Here is a 16,255-nt window from a genome sequence, read left to right on the forward strand (position 1 = left end):
GAGCCAGAGAGAGAGAGAGAGAGAGAGAGAGAGAGAGAGAGAGAGAGAGAGAGAGAGAGAGAGAGAGAGAGAGAGAGAGCGAGAGCCAGAGAGAGAGAGAGTCAGAGCTTGAGAGAGAGTCAGAGGCAGAGAGAGAGAGAGCCAGAGAGAGCGAGAGCCAGAGAGAGCGAGAGCCAGAGAGAGCGAGAGCCAGAGAGAGCGAGAGCCAGAGAGAGCGAGAGAGCCAGAGAAAGAGAGAGAGCCAGAGAAAGAGAGAAAGAGAGAGCCAGAGAGAGAGAGAGCCAGAGCCAGAGAGAGAGAGAGCCAGAGAGAGCCAGAGCCAGAGAGAGAGCCAGAGAGAGCCAGAGCCAGAGAGAGAGAGAGCCAGAGCCAGAGAGAGAGAGAGCCAGAGAGAGAGTGAGAGCCAGAGCCAGAGAGAGAGAGAGCCAGAGCCAGAGAGAGAGCCAGAGAGAGAGAGAGAGCCAGAGAGAGAGAGAGCCAGAGCCAGAGAGAGAGAGAGCGAGAGAGAGAGAGAGAGAGAGAGAGAGAGAGAGAGAGAGAGAGAGAGAGAGAGAGAGAGAGAGAGAGAGAGAGAGAGAGAGAGCCAGAGAGAGTGAGAGCCAGAGAGAGAGAGAGCAATAGAGCCAGAGAGAGCCAGAGAGAGAGAGAGCCAGAGAGAGAGAGAGCAAGAGAGCCAGAGAGAGAGCGAGAGAGAGAGAGAGCGAGAGAGAGAGCCAGAGAGAGAGAGAGCCAGAGAGAGAGAGCAAGAGAGCGAGAGAGAGCGAGAGAGAGAGAGAGCGAGAGAGAGAGCGAGAGAGAGAGAGCCAGAGAGAGAGAGAGAGAGAGCAAGAGAGCCAGAGAGAGAGAGAGAGAGAGAGAGACAGAGAGCAAGAGAGCCAGAGAGAAAGAGACAGACAGACAGAGACAGAAAGACACACACAACAAAAGAGGAGACAGAACAAAATTAAGGCAAGGAGAGAGAAGACAGAACAGAAACAACAGAGAAAGGAGAGAAATGAGAAATCATTGAAGAGAAGGGGAAGAGAAACACAAGATAAGAAAAAGATACAAGAAAAATATACAAGATAAAAATGACATAAATGAATACCACAAATATAAAAAGTAAAGGAAGAGAGAAGCTAGAAGAGACAGGAAACGAGAGGTGTTAGAAGAGAGGAAGAAAGGAGAGATTAAAAGTTAAGAAAAACAGGAGAGAAACGTAAAAGAAATAAAAAAAAGGGACATTTGTGAGGAGAGAAAATAAAGAGACCAGAGAAGACCATATATCAAGAGTGTGAGGATAAAGACTTATATATTTTCTTAGTAGACATCCTCTGGCTCTTGTTGCCCCTCTTGTATACGAATTGTACTTGCAAGTTTTCCCTGAAAAGATATTAACAAAATTAATATTTAATTATTTATTTATATAAATTACACACACACAAACTTTATATTATATATATATATATATATATATATATATATATATATATATATATATATATATATATATATATATATAATTTCGTAAACCTCACCCTGTAAACATTCATGTTTCTACATGTTAAACAAGCTACGAGGATGAGGGAAGGGGATGTTCCCTCCATGCTGGATATTATATTTACCAGGAAAGAGAAAGATATATTTATCATTCAGTACCTCCCTCCTTTGGTACCTCCCTTTTCCTCCTTTCAGTACCTCCTTCCTTTTACCCAAGTGACATTGTCACTTGGGTAAAAGTGACCATGTCTTTTTGGGAATAAAGTATGCAATGCATTATAATCTGGAAGAAAATGAGCTTGAAGCAGTTGAAAAACCTGACTTGTGGAGAGGTCATTATGGGGAACTCAGATATTTCCTTAAGGAATTTGACAAACACTTGCTGTTAGGACATGAAGTAAATGAGATGTATGTCAAGTTTTGTGAAATATATGATAATGGCACAACAAAATTTATACTAAAGCAGAGATGCAGAACTAGGAAAAGGGGAAAAATTGCCCAAACATACAAGCAATACAAAGATGCGAGAAACAACAATAGCAGTAAGGAGAGGGGCAGAAAGACTGACTTTCGGTCATATTCAACAACACAAATATACATACACACACACACATTATTGGAAAAAATTGGAATTGGAATATTGGAAAAAATAATTAAAACTAAATGGGTAGAACACCTGGAGAGAAATGATATAATTTCAGACAGACAGTATGGTTTTCGATTTGGAAGATCCTGTGTATCGAATTTACTCAGTTTCTATGATCGAGCAACAGATATATTACAGGAAAGAGATGGTTGGGTTGACTGCATCTATTTGGACCTAAAAAAGGCATTCGACAGTTCCACATAGAGAGGTTGTTCTGGAAACTGGAAAATATTGGAGGGGTGACAGGTAAGCTTCTAATATGGATGAAAAATTTTCTGACATAGAAAAATGAGGGCAGTAATCAGAGGCAATGTATCGGACTGGAGAAATGTCACAAGTGGAGTACCACAGGGTTCAGTTCTTGCACCAGTGATGTTTATTGTCTACATAAATGATCTACCAGTTGGTATACAGAATTACATGAACATGTTTGCTGATGATGCTAAGATAATAGGAAGGATAAGACATTTAGATGATTGTCATGCCCTTCAAGAAAACCTGGATAAAATAAGTATATGGAGCACCACTTGGCAAATGGAATTTAATGATAATAAATGCCATGTTATGGAATGTGGAACAGGAGAACATAGACCCCACACAACCTATACATTATGTGAGAAATCTTTAAAGAATTCTGATAAAGAAAGAGATCTAGGGGTGGTTCTAGATAGAAAACTATCACCTGAGGACCACATAAAGAATATTGTGCGAGGAGCCTATGCTACGCTTTCTAACTTTAGAATTGCGTTTAAATACATGGATGGTGATATACTAAAGAAATTGTTCATGACTTTTGTTACGCCAAAGCTAGAATATGCAGCTGTTGTGTGGTGCCCAACAACAGAAGTTGGCCCATATCTTAAGAAGCACATCAACAAACTGGAAAAGGTGCAAAGACATGCTACTAAGTGGCTCCCAGAACTGAAGGGCAAGAGCTACGAGGAGACGTTAGAGGCATTAAATATGCCAAAACTAAAAGACAGAAGAGGTGATATGATCACTACATACAAAATAGTAACAGGAATTGATAAAATCGACAGGGAAGATTTCCTGAGACCTGGAACTTTAAGAACAGGAGGTCATAGATTGAAACTAGCTTAACACAGATGCTAAAGAAATATAAGAATATTCACTTTCGCAAATAGAGTGGTAGACGGTTGGAACAAGTTAGGTGAGAAGGTGGTGGAGGCCAAGACTGTCAGTAGTTTCAAAGCGTTATATGACAAAGAGTGCTGGGAAGACGGTCTCATCCTTTAACTACACTTAGGTAATTACACACACACACACACATACATATTATATTATATATATATATATTATATATATATATATATATATATATATATATATATATATATATATATATATATATATATATATATATGTCGTACCTAGTCGCCAGAACGCACTTTTCAGCCTACTATGCAAGGCCCGATTTGCCTAATAAGCCAAGTTTTCATGAATTAATATATTTTCTCTATTTTTTTTCTTATGAAATGATAAAGCTATCCATTTCATTATGTATGAGGTCAATTCTTTTTTTATTGGAGTTAAAATTAATAGAGATATATGACCGAACCTAACCTATCTTTATAGGTTAGGTTAGGTAGCTGAAAATGTTAGGTTAGGTAGTCGAAAAAACATTAATTCAAGAAAACTTGGCTTATTAGGCAAATCGGGCCTTGCATAGTAGGCTGAGATGTGCGTTCTGGCTACTAGGTACGACACATTATATATATATTTATATATATATATATATATATATATATATATATATATATATATATATATATATATATATATATATATATATATATATATCGGACAATTAGTAAAAAAAAAAAAAAAAAAAAATTAAATTATTTTACCTTGTACCTAGATCCACCAGGCCTGTTTGGTGCCTGTTTCAGTACTTCAGACATCTGGAAGGTCACATCCTCCTCCTCAACTTGTGGATGTGCGTTGATAGATGATTCTGTAAAATTAAGTTATATATATAATAATAAATTCAGTATAACAATAATATTCTGTAAAATTAAAAGTAATTTATACATCAATCAGATAAAACTCTCCAGAGATGGTGATACACAACATATAAAGGACAAGTTTCAGAACAAAATATGCATTTAGGAATAAGGTTTTGTACATGTAGGTAGCACATGAGAAAATAAGTGGAAGGTGATCAAGTTTATATTAACATGTTAATGACTTTGTTAAGGCTTTGCAAGAATGAAAAAATATTAATAATATAATATCACCTACCAATTAATTGTACATCATTTATAAGTCAATTATTTGCATTATTATTATTCAATACTAATGATATAAAAATGCATTTTGTAATCTACTATTTATGCAAGTATTAAGCACAGGATCATGAAATAAACTGCAAAATACTGTAATGGATAAACCAATTAATTTTACATTTTCCTATAGCTAAGTCAGTCAGTTCTATTAGCAGCAGAGAACAATTATGCCCAACCTCTATTAAATGAAACAATCTTAAGAGCAAGTGATAGAAATATAATCATTTATGCTTGGGATTATGGAATGGTTCCAAATATGAAAAATATCAAGTTTTTTGGTTAAAATTTTTTAACTTAAAATTTACATTTTTAAGTGAATTTTAAACTTTAAAAAAATTATTTAATTTTTTGGTTACTTACTTAAAATAACATTATATAGTTCTTGTTTTTGTAGAAATGCCAATTTCTTCTTTTGCCCTTCCAGACTGTATAGTGACCACAGGCCGTTTGTTCATATCTTCATTATTCTTCGAACTGTGGTTGCACAATCAGACTGGTTAAAAGCATCACCTAAAAGCAACAACAAAAATGTAGTACACTGACGAATTTTGAATATATATATATATATATATATATATATATATATATATATATATATATATATATATATATATATATATATATATATATATTATATATATATATATATATATATATATATATATATTATATATATATATATATATATATATTATATATATATATATATATATATATATATATTATATATATATATATATATATTATATATATATATATATATATATATATATATTATATATATATATTATATATATATATATATATATATATATATATATATATATATATATATATATATATATATATATATATATGTATGCCATATACATATATATGCTATGTTGTATGCTACAACTTGGCTGATAATAAAGCCATTCACAACTGCAGGCCTAATAAAAAAAGGAGGTGGCATAGCAATATCTTACAAAGATACCTTCATCTGCAATAGTCTCATTAGTAATAGAGACGACTATTGTGAATATACCTTTGCCAAGTTCTCCAGTAAATCCCTTAAATCCTCCTTGACTATAAGTGCCATCTATAGATTTCCCAATACCGACATAGCTTCATTCTCAGATAACGTAAGGAATCTTATCATAAATAACAATCTCAACAAAAATCAAACCAACTTAGTGGTTTGTAATGGTGAACAAAACATGCAGATACTTATATATAACCTGTGAATAGAGTGTAATAACACCAAAACTATTTGTTTATTGTTTTATGACCATAATAATTGAATCACTAATATGATTCACTAATATATAATCCTAATAATAATCACTAATATATAATCCATTGAGCATGCTGCATCTCTTTCAGTCTCTTTGCAATTTGAACAAGAGGGTTTTTAATTGATCGAACCATATTCTTAAAGTAAAGTAAATGAGATGTATTCCATATTTTGCAAAATATACGATGAAGGCACACAAACATTCATACCAAAACTGAAGGGCAGGATTTATGAGGAGACATTAGAGGCATTAAATATTCCAAACTAGAAGACAGAAGGAAAAGAGGAGACATGATCACTACGTACAAAACAGTAACAGGAATTGATAAACTTGATAGGGAAGATTTCCCGAGACCTGGAATTTCAAGAACAAGAGGTTATAGATTTAAACGAACTAAACAAAGATGCCGAAGAAATGTAAGACAATTCACTTTTGCAAACAGAATGGTAAACGGTTGGAACATGTTAGGTGAGAAGGTGGTGGAGGCCAAATCCGTCAAAAGTTTCAAAGCATTATATGACAAAGAGTGCTGGGAAAATGGGACACCACGAGTGTAGCTCTCCATCCATCTGATTGATAACCCAAATGAATTTTTCATGGATATGATACCAACATCAAATCATAAATCAGATGTGATCCTATCCCCACTGGATTTTGAAGAAGCCATAGACAGTATGCCTATGCACTCTGCACCAGGCCCTGACTCTTGGAACTCTATATTCATCAAGAACTGTAAAAAACGTTATCGCAGGCCCTTCACATTCTTTGGAGACAAAGCCAAGATACTGGCATTGTCCCTGACATACTAAAAACAGCAGAGATAGCACCGCCCCATAAAGGAGGAAATAAGGCAGAGGCAAAAAACTACAGACCGATAGCACTAACATCGCACATCATAAAAATCTTTGAGAGAATGCTAAGAAGTAAGATCACAAAATACATGGAATCACAGCATCTCCATAACCCCAGACAACATGGTTTCAGAACAGGGCGCTCTTGCCTATCACAGTTGCTGGACCACTCTGACATGGCACTAGATGCCATGGAAGACAAACAAAACGCTTTGACAAAAAAAAGCCTTTGACAAATGTGACCATTGTGTTATTGCACATAAAATGCGTTCAAAAGGAATTACCGGAAAAATAGGCAGATGGATATACAACTTCCTGACTAATAGAACCCAATGTGTAGTAGTCAACAAAATAAAATCTGGACCATCAACCGTAAAGAGCTCAGTCCCCAAGCGTACTGTGCTTGCTCCAATACTTTTTCTCATCCTCATATCGGACATAGACAAGGACACAACCTATAGTACTTGATCATCCTTTGCAGATGACACTAGAATCTTCACGAGAGTAGGCAACATAGAGGACACGGCAAACCTCCAATCAGATGTAAATCAGGTCTTTCTATGGGCTACAGAAAATAACATGGTGATTAACGAACATAAGTTTCAGCTCATGCGCTACGGAAAAAATAAAAAATATAAAAACGGAAACCACTTACAAAACTCAGTCAAATCATAACATTGAACGGAAAAGCAACGTAAAGGATTTGGGTGTACTGATGTCAGAAGGCCTTACATTTAAAGAACACAATAAAGTAGCCGTCACAACTGCAAGAAAAATGACAGGATAGATAACAAGAACTTTTCACACTAGAGATGCTATACCGATGATGATAGTTTTCAAGACGCTAGTGCTCTCTAGAGTGGAATACTGCTGCATAATGAAAGCCCCTTTCAAAGCTGGAGAAATTACTGACCTATACTTATGCATTTATCTTCGGTTTAACACAACAGGCACCAGACACACGCTAGGCATCATACACACTAGGATAAAACAAACATTAGGCCAGAAGTCAGAAAAGAATTCAAAGAATTTTACTGGAAAGGCTTGCTGTTAGGAAAGGAAGTAATTGAGATGAATTAATGCACAGTATGTCAATTTTGTGAAATATATGATAAAGGAACAAAAACATTTATACCAAAACAAAGATGCAGAACTAGGAAACAGGATTTGTTCAACTGAAATTTCAAGACGGACAGAGACCAAAAGACACAAAAATGGAATCAATATACGAAGAGGCCAAACCCCCAAACATACCAGTAATACAAAGAGAAACAACTACACGGCAGTGAGGAGAGAGGCAGAAAGAAATTTTGAAAAAAAGGAACAAACAAATGTAAAGTAGAACAAATCATATTCTATAAATACAGCAACAACCAATTGCAGGTAAAGGATAATATTCAGAGCTTTTAAATGCATGGATGGCGAAATACTCAAGAAATTGTTCACGACTTTTGTTAGACCAAAGTTGGAATATGCAGCGGTTGTATGGTGCCCATATCTTAAGAAGCACATAAACAAACTGGAAAAGGTGCAAAGACATGCTACTAAGTGGCTCCCAGAACTGAAGGACAAGAACTATGAGGAGAGGTTAGAGGCATTAAATATACCAAATATACTACACAAATATATATACTACACATGCACAATAAACTACCCTACACAGGCTGAGTATGGTGTGTACAATAAATTATTAGCTAAAAGATAAGACTGAGTTTGTATAAATGGGGGTTAAGTCAGAGTGGGAAAATGTAAGTGGAGTGCCTAAAAACCCTGTCCTGGGACCTCTAATTCATAATATATACAAATAATTTAGACTCAGGTTTGATCAGCAATATTTGAAAATTTCCAGACGATACAAAAGGGATTTTTTTCTGGATTCAGGATTATTTTTTTATGGCTGAAAACAGGTTTTCAGCAATAAAAGAAATACAGTATTGCTGGAACAACCGTCGACATCTTCAAGAGAAAACCTGAACATCTTCAAGAAGTGAAGATGACCTTGAGAAGAAGTATAGGTTGGGAGAAGTATAGGTTAGGAATTGTCTCCAAAGAATTCTCAAAGAATTACTCGTTATTGCTATCCAAGATAATTAGACGAGCCAAAGCTAAATACTACGAAGATAAATTTACCCAAATAAAGAGTACCTTACCTAAAAATATGTATGTACCTTACGTAAATAAACATTTGATTTTGAAGTGCCGGACAAACAAGGCTGTGGTGGATATGTGGGCCTGAGGGGCCTGTCCAAGCAACAGCCTGTTGGATCAAGCTCTCACATGTCAAGCCTGGCCTTGGAAGGGCTTGGTGAGTAGAACAACTACCAGAACCCTATAATGCATGTATCAAGGTGTCCAGGCAGTGAGCACCACATAATGCAGTGCAGTCCTGTAAGAATAAGCACAGTAAGTATGGGCATGGAGGGGGTGCAGCAGTGGCTTGTGAAGGGCTGGAGAGTAAATGGACATGCCCAGGGGTAAAAAGCATTAGGGTAACAGAACATAGCCCATAAAAATAGTAATGACAATGAATGAATAATTATATGAATGCAATAATACTTCATATCTCAATAGGAAAACTAAGCAGGGTGCAAGACAAGGTACTGGTGGTGATAGTGGTTGGTACAAGTCCTCACATCCCCACAGACACCAGTAACAGCCCTCACCTCCCAACACAGTACCCTTGTAGCGAGTTAATCTTATACTCGCTTCATTATCTTATAGCATAACTAATTAACACTAATTACAGAAGCTACACAGGTGATACTTTGGTGTGAGTTGAGCGCACTGAGCGTCGGTATCGGTACACCCTTGTTCCTTAACAACCCTTTGGACCTTTATTACAGAAAAATAGAATCAATTAATTTAATAAAATATAAAATATAAGTGCTTACTTACGATAATACTATCGGTGGAACACAAAATCTTCTTCTTCTTGATAGTAGGTGCAGTTTGCATGAAGGGTTAGTCCTCGCCATGACTGAACTGACGACAAAATGGCCGATGTGTTGATATGGCGTCAGTTGACGCTGTGACGTCACAGGTGAGGGACGCTTTGCGCATTACTCCCTCGTACTTAAAAAGTACTACAGGTACTTTTTGGTTTTATTTTTGAATATGGCAGAAGTTGGACAGCTTTTCAAATCATTATAAGGGAGTGAGTTCCATAAACTAGGTCCCTTTATTTACATAGAGTGTTTACATAGATTAAGTTTGACTCTGGGGATATCAAAGAGATATTTATGTCTGGTGGGGACGTGGCCATGTGTTCTATTACATCTGTCCAGGAAGAGTTTCAGAACAGGGTTTGCAGTTAGAAAAAGGGCTTTATAAACGTAATTTACACAGGAGAATGTATGGAGTGAATTTGTTTAGCATGTTTAAGGATTTGAACAAGGGAGCTGTGTGTTGTCTGAAGGTAGAGTTAGTTATTGTCCTGATAGCAGATTTTTACTGGATGATGATGGGCTTGAGGTAGTTTGCAGAGGTTGAACCCCAAGCACAAACGCCATAAGAATGATAGGGATAGATAAGTGCATAATAGAGTGAGAGGAGAGCAGAGTAGGGTACATAATATCTGATCTTAAACAGTATACCAACTGTTTTAGAAACCTTTTTAGTTATGTGTTGTATATGGGTGCGGAAGTTGAGTCTCTTGTCTAAGTATAGGCTAAGAAACTTTCCATCATTTTTATTGCTAATGTTTACATTATCTATCTGTAGCTGAATTGCATTTGTTGATTTGTTTCCAAATAAGATATAGTAGGTCTTTTCTATGTTTTGTGTGAGGCTTGTTGGTTGACAACCACAAGTAGACTTTTTTTAATTAATTGTTTACAACATTATTTAACAGGAGTGGGTTGGGGTCAGAGTAGATGAGTAGTATCATCAGCCAACAATATAGGTTTAAGTATGTTAGAGACATTAGGGAGATCATTGATGTATATAAGAAACAGGAGGGTCCTAGGATGCTGCTCTGTGGCACCTTTACGGTAATTAAGTGGGAGAGGTTATATCATTGATGGCTTCATATTGGTGTCTGTTACTAAGATAGGATCGGATATAGTTTAGGGCAAGGCCACGGATTCCATAATGGTGGAATTTAAGTAAGAGGTAGTTATGGTTAACAGTATCAAAGGCCTTTCTCAGGCCGATGAAGAGTTCAATTGGAAACTCACTTTTGTCAAGGGCTGAGAAGATTAAGTCAAGCAGACTAACAATAGCATCATTGGTACTCTTTTGGGAGCGGAAGCCAAACTGACAGGGACTTAGTATATTGAATTTTACAAGATTGGAGTAGAGCTGTTTGTAAAAAAAAAAAAATAATTTTGATAATATAGGTAGATTCGATATGGGTCTGTAATTATTTATGTCTGCCGTGTTACCTCCTTTATGAACTGGCGTTACTCTTGCTTTTTTAAGGATATCAGGGAAGGTATGACACTCTAGGGATTTGTTGAACAGCAGTGCTATGGATGGTGCAAGGGCATGGGAGGCACGCCTGTGTACCATCGATGGTATTTCACTAATGTTCCCAGCTTTGGTTTTTAGCGAGTGAATGATGGACACAACATCTGTAGGGCTGACCGGAGAGAGGAGAAGAGAGTTTGGATAGCTGCGTGAAAGATATGTGGTAACATATGTCTGAGTCTCTGGGATTTTTCGGGCAAGGTGAGCACCAAACGATGAAAAGAAGCTATTAAATTCAGTTGCTGTTTCAAGATCTGTTGCAGGTGTATAACCATCCTTGGAGATTTTTATCTTATTATGTAAATGTTGTTTAGCTCCTAGGATGGTAGAGATGGCTCTCCATGTGCTTTTTATGTTGCCTTTTGCTTCTTTGAATCTATTCTCGTAATAGGAACGCTTTGCTCTTATTATACTGGTAAGCACTGATGCATACCTCTTAACTACTTCTTTTCCAACTAGGCCAATCCTAAGTTTTTTTTCATATTCATGTTTCTTGTCGATTGCTTTAAGTATGCCATTAGTGAGCCAGGGATTATTTAACCTTTTTGCCAGTTACTTGCTTGGTGAGGAGAGGACAATAAGTATTGTAAAGGCTTTAAATTTTGGAAAGAGGCTAGTTAACGAATTATTATCCTGTGTATTGATAAATTTAGATTCCCAGTTTACATTGTGGAGGGCATTTGTGAGATTGCCTATTGCCGCTTCACATTGTAACCTAAAGGTAATTTTCTTGTTACCTGGTGGTGTTATGGCCATGTTCGCTACAAGGAAGGTAGGATAGTGGTCAGTTGTTCTGTCAGTGATTATACTTGATGTAAGAGGAGCTGTTATGTTGGTCCATCAGTGATCCAGGGTAGTCGCAGATGTTTGAGTGACTCGGGTGGGCCTGGTGATTGCGGGGATGAGCATACAGGAATTCATGCTGTTGAGGAAACAGTCTACTTGAGGGTTATTTTGTAGCCCTAGGTCAATATTGAAATCACCTCTGAGAACTATGTGATTTTTGTTGAGATTATTGTTTATGATAAGGTTCCTCAAGTTGTTATTGTATTTGTGTCTAGCTTCAGACACAAGCATGTTACAGTTATGTCTTAAAGAGTTGAGAGCAATTAAGGATGATAAAGAGTCACTTACAACTAATGTATCAAGTTTGGATACTTGTACACATTTCAGTGCAAGGAGCAAGGCAAATAGTTCAGTCTGAAGGGTAGAGGCCCAGTTGTTTATACGGACTCCCCACTCAAAATATAAGTCATATCCTATTGCCAGGACAACTGCACTTCCAGCTGCACCCGTTGGGCGCTGTAGGAAACCTTCAGTGTATATGATTTGAGAGAGAGAATGCTCTGTGGACAGAGCATCAATATGGCTTAAGACGTTGAGCTTTGCCTCAAGACAAAGCTGGGACTGATCTCTAATTTGCTCCTTTGATGGAAAGGGAGGGATTAAAATTGAAAAGGGTGTAATTTCCTACAGTGCAGGAAAGTGCTATTGTTGTCTCTCTTGGTACAAATTATAAATCTGATACTTTCTGAGTTCAGTTCCAATTTTATTTATCTATTTGAAACAATGTTTACATTCAATAAAGAAATTCTGGAGGGCTTCTGTGCAACGGTTAGGATGAGCTAGCCTAAGCATTTTTATACCAATTTGACAGTTATTTTCAGTAACACGATAAACAACGCTCGGAATATTAAGTTCCTTTCTCATATTAAGTATCTTTGTGGTACGAAGGCACCCAAGGATTATCCTCAAGGCTTCGTTCTGCAATTTTTCAAGCCCTCCAAGCTTTCTTTCAGGATGCCTTAAAGTTAGTTTAGTTCATTTATTATGCACCCCATACCCATCTTGTGGGCGGTAGTGGAAAGGGTTGCAGAGGCACATAATGGGCTCAGGGACTGAACCCAACAATTCATTTAGCTAAGCAAGTTACAATCTTGATGAGCTAGTTACAAAATTCAGTATAAGTCGTCACATCAACAATAGGTTCGAGATCGATCACAAGTACAGTTTCTAAATTAAGCAACTGACATATGTGGAGAGCTAGTGTCACAATTGATATGTTTGTCCTGCACACCGCTCCCCATCCAGTGGGCAGCGGTGGATAGGTTACAATCACTTAGTTACTACTTACAGTTAGCAAACTGGGGATATTTGGCTAAAATTTCTGGTACCAGATCATTTTGAATGAAATATTGACACATCGTTGGTACATTGGTTATAGAATTGTCTCTGAATTCACTATCACATAGTGACGAAGGGGTGTGCAAATAATTTTGTTGACAGTTAACATTTGGTCAGGTCTACATCGGCAGATAATGAGAATTCCCAGAAATACTTGTAACCGAGTCTAAGCCGAGCAGTAGTAACATCTAGAAGTCTGCTGATTTTATTGGATGAACCATAGATGTGTGGCTCCTTTTGCATAATAGTATTGAACGAAAGTTAATCTCCCCAAACACTTTCGCGTTTTGGGCAAGTTACCCCTCCACTCTCTCCATTTTTGTTTGGACATTCCCTGGTAGTGCGCGGAAATACTGAAAAGTGTATACTCTTTTCAACTTTGTCACCTTAATTCTCGTCCTATGTCTTTCATTTTGGTATCAATGCGTTCGTAATAGAATTCCCAACAGAACTATGTGCATATAATGTCAAAGACAGCAGCGCGCTCCACCCGCCGACAAGATGAATGTAGGCCAAGGGTACCAGAAAAAGAAAGCTGAGCCACCCTCAGGCAACTCTCATTACATTAGAGAGCGTGATAATACTGAAAAGTGTATACCCTTTTCAACTTTGTTACCTCAATTCTCATCCTAGTTTTTTCAATTTGGCATCAATGTGTTCGCAATAGAATTCTCTACAGGACTAAAGGCATATAAACTCCAAAAGCCCGGCTTACCATCCGCAACAAACAGAGTAAGCGAGAGTGTGTTACCAGGGAGCGCACAAGAGCGATAAAATGTATACACTCTTTTCATTTTGGTCACCCCAATTGTCATCCTAGGTCTTTCATTTTGGTATCAATGTGTTAGCAATAGAATTATCTACAGGTTTAAATGCATATAAACTCCAAAAGCAAGGTGTACCATCCGCACAAAACAGAGAAAGTGAGAGAAAGTAACCCGGGAGCACTCTAGTGCAATGTAATGTGAACACTCTTTTCACTTTGGTTACCTCAATTCTCGTCATATGTCTTTCATTTTGGTATCAATGTGTTCGCAATTGTATCTGCTGGCATTTTACCCTTTGCTTGGATCTGAAGGGTTTTAGGCTCACCACGATGCAATCTGATAGTACCACAGGTGTATATACCTATCTTCAAGCAGCAATTCACTCATTCAAACCGACTTATAATAGTTATCCATATATAAATGGTAATCTTTGTTCTACCTGTTAACCTGTCATATGAAGAAAGATTGTCAAAGCTTATATTACATTCTCTAGAAAAGCAAAGAATTAGGAGTGACATATGGTAGAGGTGCACAATGGGATAAATGGACATAACAAAGGGGACATTAATGGGGTATTAAAAGTAGCAACACAAGACAGAACTCGAAACAAAGTGTAAAAATTGGAAAAATTTAGATTTAGGAAAGAACTGCATGAGTAAATACACTGGGTTTGTACCTTAAGGTTCATGTATGCAATATTACAGAGTTCCAGTTAACTCCCATGCATGCAATTAATTTATGTTATGTTTATGTTTTTTATGTTAAAATGTTTTTGTTGATTTGTTTGTATATTTTCATAAGTAAAGCATGCTTACCGTCTTATTCCAAGTTTTATGATAACTTTACAAGGTTTAAAACATAAAGTTCAATATATATTCTGGTTTTCACACAGGAATTATACGTTAATATAACATCATAATAACGTAATGATGTCGTGTAAATAACGTTATACTGACGTCATATAAATGTTATATTTATGTTATAAGAACGTAAATTGGATAGCTTTACAGAAAGTAAACAAAAAAAACTAAATGTTGACTGAAAATTATTTATTCTTAAATATAAAGCATGAAAACATTATAATACCATAGCATTCACTATTATTTTTAAATTTTTACATAAATCTTAAAAAACTGTGTCTCAAGAATATATGTTTTTAGTTATATCCTTTGGTTTTAAGAACATCAGATATACGTATTTATGTCAAAAGTTACAGTATTACCTTTGTGGAACCATTTAAAAACGTCCACAAACGTTCTGTGTTTGCTGGGATGGCTTTAGGTATTGTATGTACTACCTCTATCTTTTAAATCAAACAGAATGTTTGTACTGTAACCCTGCAACTATGTATGTACTTTTCCTAAATAAATTATTATTATTATTATTATTAATTATAGACCAATATCAATTCTGTTGATTTTGTCTAAAATATTTTAAAGAGTTAATCTACAAGCAGCCTTACGCCTGTTTAGCAAAACAAAATATACTTAGTTCTTGCCATAATGGCTTCAGGCACCAAAAAGGACCACTCATGCACTGATTAGTATGATTAACTTGATATTTGCAGCTCTTGAAAAAATGAGTACCCTGGTCATTTATCTGTTGACCTACATGCGACTTTTTGACACTGTTAACACATTAACCTTTTTAAATTACAACATTGTGGAGTAAGAGGTCACTCCCTCCAATACCTACAATCTTACCTCAGTGACAGGCTCCAGTATATCTCTGTGAATGATTCCAATTTTCCCACTCTACCCATAAACACTGGTGTCTCACCGGGCAGTATTCTTCACCCTCTCGTCTTTTTCATCTCTCCCTCCCTTTCCAGCCTGTTGCCATCGTGAGGGGGCTTGGTTGGCGGATGCTAGAGTGTGATGCTCCATGGGACAGTGTCCTCTGTCCTTTTGAAGCCTTATGCTCCTGCTGCCTTCTTCACTAATTGTGCTGAATGCTTTTTCCTACTACGTTTAATTTTTCCTTCCCAATTCTCCTTTTTAATTGGTATTTCCGGGCGACTTTTTGCTATTCTTAATTATTCTTTCACATGTCTTCTTCTGTTTAGACACCGGGTGTTTGGGGAGGCACACTCTCTCACCCGTAAAACTGTGGTACTCGGCATTGTCGAGCTAAGGGACACTTTTATTGTCAATCATTTCCTTTGTTGCTGAGCCCAATCTTGACGGACTGATGGTTCTAAAGGTGGCGATTGTAGAGCGTATATCCACGATGCACCCCTAGGGGCATGTCTTGTCGGGTGTCCTATCCTCTAATTGTG

General features: G+C 36.7%; 2 long non-coding RNA genes across 2 annotated transcripts in view; one reads left to right on the forward strand and one right to left on the reverse strand.

Moving 5' to 3' along the window:
- Positions 1–448: 448 nt before the first annotated feature.
- LOC138352921 (uncharacterized) lies at positions 449–9,235 on the reverse strand. The gene is made up of 3 exons (XR_011222993.1): positions 8,710–9,235; positions 3,994–4,100; positions 449–1,362 (listed from the first exon to the last, which is right to left on the reverse strand). It is a non-coding gene; the product is annotated as an uncharacterized lncRNA (long non-coding RNA).
- Positions 9,236–9,443: 208 nt separating this feature from the next.
- LOC138352920 (uncharacterized) overlaps positions 9,444–16,255 on the forward strand; it is a 264,785-nt gene continuing 257,973 nt past the window's right edge. Inside the window, exon 1 of the long non-coding RNA XR_011222992.1 lies at positions 9,444–9,599. This is a non-coding gene — a long non-coding RNA (uncharacterized lncRNA). The remainder of the gene's footprint in view (positions 9,600–16,255) is intronic.

This window comes from Procambarus clarkii, chromosome 55, assembly GCF_040958095.1.
Source record: "Procambarus clarkii isolate CNS0578487 chromosome 55, FALCON_Pclarkii_2.0, whole genome shotgun sequence".
In the NCBI taxonomy this organism is placed as follows: Eukaryota; Metazoa; Arthropoda; class Malacostraca; order Decapoda; family Cambaridae; genus Procambarus; species Procambarus clarkii.